General features: G+C 37.9%; 1 protein-coding gene across 1 annotated transcript in view; it reads left to right on the top strand.

The window, feature by feature from the left end:
- The first annotated feature begins 1,341 nt into the window (after positions 1-1,341).
- Positions 1,342-5,208, top strand: part of LOC306865520 (CDC42 small effector protein 2-like) — a 41,765-nt gene continuing 37,898 nt past the window's right edge. The window contains exon 1 of the mRNA XM_079410174.1: positions 1,342-1,494. The gene's annotated coding sequence lies outside the window, so the exon portion shown is untranslated. The remainder of the gene's footprint in view (positions 1,495-5,208) is intronic.

The raw sequence follows: 5,208 nt of genomic DNA, 5'->3' as shown, positions 1-5,208 counted from the left end.
ATTCAGACCCCTTCATTTTATCACAATTTATATTTTTTCACATAAATATGCGCTTTATACTCCTTAATGACACATCAAAAACCAGGTTTATGATAACCTTTCAATTTTATTAACAGATTTAAAAGAGAGAGAGAAATTTCTATGTTTCTAATTCAAAACTATTTTCTCAAACTTCTGTTTGAAATAATTTGTGGTGATGAAGAAGTACACTGTTTGATTATTTGTTTGTTGCTGGGGTCAAATTGCAATTTAGAGTCATATAACAGAATGGTGCCTAATTCATGATAAACTGAGCTGAAGCTTCAATAACATTTCTACTGGATTTTAAAGTAATTGTTTATTCAAAAAATTATAATTGCTAAAGAAAATGTCAGCCGTATGACATCCTAGATGTAGATGCATTTGTTTCTTCAACAGATCTGGAGAAATGTAGCATTATATCAGTGTCTCAGCAGTGGATGCTCTGCAGTGAATGGGTGCCGTCAGAATGAGAGTCAAAACAGCTGATTAAAACATCACAATAATCCACACCACTCCATCCATCAATAAATGCCTTGAGAAGCCAAAAGCTGTATGTTTGTAAGAAACAAATCCATCATCAACACGTTTTTAACTGTTAAACCATTGTTTCTGACTAAATATGAGTTCTTTATCCATAATATTTATTTTTGCATTGAAAAAGTCATCTGCATCAGGAGTGAAATCTGCACAGATCCAAAACAGATCTAAACAAATATATTGGTGAGTTTTGATATGAGAGAACAACAGGGGATGGACTTTATCATGGGTGGAAGCATTATTATGGATTATAGACTCATATTTTGACCAGAAGCCAAAGTCTAAAGTTAAGAAGCCTTGATGATATATTTGTTTCTAACATACACGCATGCAGCTTTTGTCTTCTCCAGATGTTAACTGATGGACTGGAGTGGTGTGGATTATTGTGATGTGTTTATCAGCTGTTTGGACTCTCATTCTGACGGCACCCATTCACTTCTATTGCTGAGACACTGATGCAATGCTACATTTCTCCAAATCTGATGAAGAAACAAACTCATCTACATCTAAATGTTCCTTTTTGAGTGAACTATTCCTTTAATGATTCAGATTAATTATGGGAAATAATGGGTTAAATTCGATTATTAATTTTACTCCAACACCATTGGAGGCCTATCTGGAAACATGAAGTCAGGTCGCCCTCCTCAACAGTTCATGAGGGTTGTAGGCTATTATCATGTTGTATTGCTCTGTTTTGACTCATAGGTGGCGCTGTTTCTGAGTTTTTTGTCCTCGCAGTGGGAGTGTTCCGTCTCATTCAAGGGCTTCGCCAGCGCTGCTGTCATTCACAACCAGAAAAGACACAAAGGAAGCTCACAGATGAAGGTGTAAAGCTGAAAGCTGGTAAATGTGCGTTTATTAATGCGGAGGCTGGTCTGATCTGGTGCCTGGCGCAGGTGGATGATTTCCCGCATTGATCAGCATCAGCATCAGGAGGTAAGACAGCTCTTCATATAAACCATTCAGAGGAATACAGATGCTCACATTAATCAACTTCATGATACGTCTCACTAAACTGTGTTATTAGCTTAATCAGCCCGAATAAGTAGAAACCACTGATTTTTTCTTTTCTTTTGAATAACAGGAGGCTAACTGGTTTCATAAGATGGTCATGCAGCAGATTTTTCATAATCTTTGAAGGATTGCGGCTTTTTATAGCCTACACTGTCCTAGACATATTGCAAGGTGATTCATGAAGACATAGCGTCAGTGTTTTGTGTATCATCACCTACAGAGACCTGTTTTCTGCTCTATAGTGGGCTGCACAGGCGAATGCCGGGAACATCGTGATCTATAGAGTCAGTGCATTATGGCACAAGCCTCACAGAAATGCGGTGCAAACTGTTGAATACCAGCACATTTTAGGAAGTACTTTATATTCGTTCTGTTATTAGCAACGTGAAAATCAGATGAGTCACTTATTGTGATGGAAATGTGAAAGTCTTTGCATTGCACTGGATATACGCCCATGTGAAATGGAATTCAGTAGTTCCGGTTCTTTATTCTGATTGGTTGAACCGGTTCGTAAAGCGCACAGTGTGAACGCACATTTTGTATTAATGCGCAAAAGTGCTGTTGCTCGGCAACCATAAACAGCCAATAGTTGATAAATGGTTTGAAAGAATTATTATAAATACTTATTTACTGATGTGTTACTATTCAATAATTGCCTAAGCTATATCATATTGCAATTTTTTTTTTATCATGTGCTTTGCATAGCCTATTACTTCTTTTACTCATCCTTTTGACCACATGATTGCATATGCATATGAGTCCATGCATGCATCCATCTCAACTCTCCTAACTACAACATATGCATGCATGCAAAATCTTGATTGAATCTCTGATAATTAATTCTGGTTTATTATAGATAACTGCTACAATTACAAATGAGTATGGGCAGGGTGATTATTGTTAGCTAAAACTAAAACCATGAAAAAAAATGTTACATGAAACAAAACAAACATCAACTAATATCAAATAAAATATTAAATAATACACACTTTATTTCAGCTAGCTGCCAACATTTCTCATTTTGTTTAGTTTAATTTGAAGTACTAAAATAATAAAAACCAAATAAACATAAACAAATGACTAAAATGATATAACCATTTATAAACGTTTGTATTTTAAAAATAAAAAATGACCCAAAAAAAACACACACAACAAAATTACTAAAAGTTAACTAAAATTGAAGTGAAAGCTGAAAATGAAAAAATTCAATCTAATGTAAAATATTAACAAAAACTATACAATAGTGCTGTCAAATGATTAATTGCGTTGAATCACATCCAAAATGAAAGTTTTTGTTTATATATATGTGTATGTACGGTGTATATTTATTATGCATAAATAAATACACATGCATATATGTATTTAAGAAAAATGTTAGGTTTATATATTAAATATATTTATGATATAATTTATATGAATATAAATATATACATGTAAATACATGTACATATTTTCAAAATATATGCTGTATGTGTGTGTCTTTATGTATACATAATAAATATACACAGTACACACACATATATTATGTAAACAAAAACTTTTATTTTGGATGCGATTAATCACGATTAATCATTTGACAGCAAATATTTAGTCAAAATCCAAAAGGTTTTGAATAGAATGTGGCGTCCCATTCATTGGTAACAATATAAACATTCACAGCACAGATATTCGGCCGGCTGACGTTTCCTAAATTTCAGTCAAATAAATGCTATTTTCACTGTGTTCAATACATGCAATATCCTTTAAATGTTTATTTTGTGGTGGGAGGAGCAAACGACAGACACAGTGGGCGTGGGGTCAGGCCTCGGAGAGGTTTTTATTAAACAATAATAAACAAAATAGTGTCCAAGGGGGAAAAAAGTGTCCAAAATAAACAGGGGATCTGGTGTCCTCGTCGTGCTGCAGGGCTTGTGAAGGAGGGCAGTGTTCAGGAGGGAAGGGTCCAGGGAAGGGGCGGAGTCCGGTGGCCGCACGCGCTCCCCTCTCGGGTCCGGGAGCGAGTGGTGGCGGCTTCCTCCAGCGGCTACGTCCTACTCCTAGGCCCCCGGAGCTTCTGGGGGACTTGACGGCCCGGCATCCTGGCCCGTCAGCCGTCTAACGGGTGCGGCAGTCCTCCTACTCGACGCACCCTTCCTGGACCCACGAGGACACCAGCGTGCATGCATGGGGGAAGAGACCGGTCTCCCGAGGAGAGGCACGCTCGGCATTTAAACGGCGGCGGTGATGAGGCTCTATTCACATCAGGTGCGCCTCATCACACGCCGCCAGCCCTGGCTGTTTCAGCGCCCCTCCTCTCTCACACACCCACTCCCGTCGGGAGCCTGGTGAAGGGCGGCGAATACGGGATGGGATGGTGATGATGATAAGGGGGGAGGTAGCCGACTCGTCACCCCCCCCCAAGCGACATCCCCGTCCTAGGGTCGCCGCCCACGCAGGAGTGCTACCTTCCTCAACCAGGCTCCAGCGGTCGGAGTGGGCGGGGCAGGAATTCCTCTCCGGGCAACTCTCCCTCTCGCACCGCGCCGAAACCGGGACAGAGAAAGCGGGTTTTAGTTGACAGCCTCAACCAACCACGGGGTAATGATGACAAATAGACAGAACGTCACTTACCCCACTGGTGGCTGGGAGGCTGTCCCCGTCGTTCCTCCGTCCCCGTGCAAGCTCCACGGCTTCTTGCGAACGAGAGGGGATGATGTCATCAGATGTTGTCTGACTGCGCTGTCTAGGCTCCGCCTGCCCGCATTCTCCACCACTGTGAGAAAAACAACACAAAACAACATAAAACAACACAAAGCACAAAAAAGCAAAACAAAACAACATAAAACAACACAAAGCACAAAAAAGCAAAACAAAACAATATAAAACAACACAAAGCACAAAAAAGCAAAACAAAACAACATAAAACAACACAAAGCACAAAAAAGCAAAACAAAACAACATAAAACAACACAAAGCACAAAAAAGCAAAACAAAACAATATAAAACAACACAAAGCACAAAAAAGCAAAACAAAACAACATAAAATAACACAAAGCACAAAAAAGCAAAACAAAACAACATAAAACAACATAAAGCACAAAAAAGCAAAACAAAACAACACAAAACAACACAAAGCACAAAAAAGCAAAACAAAACAACACAAAACAACATAAAACAACACAAAGCACAAAAAAGCAAAACAAAACAACACAAAACAACATAAAACAACACAAAGCACAAAAAAGCAAAACAAAACAACATAAAACAACACAAAGCACAAAAAAGCAAAACAAAACAACATAAAACAACACAAAGCACAAAAAAGCAAAACAAAACAATATAAAACAACACAAAGCAAAGAAAGAAAAAAAAACACAAACAAAATGTAAGACAAACAAAATGCAACAAAACATACAGTTAACAAACGTAAAATGACTAGTTTTGTTGTGTTGGTTGAGCAAAAAAGTTGTTGTTTTTTCCAGTCTAACCAAATAATTAGCATTTTTAAAAAGGTTTATTGTTTATGTTTTATTTTGCTTTATTTGTGTACTGCTGATAATTTTCTCATTTTGAAGAAGAATATGACTTAATAAGTTTTGACTGAGAACATATGGTTTTTTGTGTGACATGCCTCATCCAAAAATGATCCAGACTACA

The sequence above is a fragment of the Barbus barbus genome (assembly GCF_936440315.1).
Source record: "Barbus barbus genome assembly, chromosome: 47".
In the NCBI taxonomy this organism is placed as follows: Eukaryota; Metazoa; Chordata; class Actinopteri; order Cypriniformes; family Cyprinidae; genus Barbus; species Barbus barbus.
Note: the sequence above shows the minus strand (reverse complement) of the source record. Positions and strands in the feature narration are given on the sequence as shown.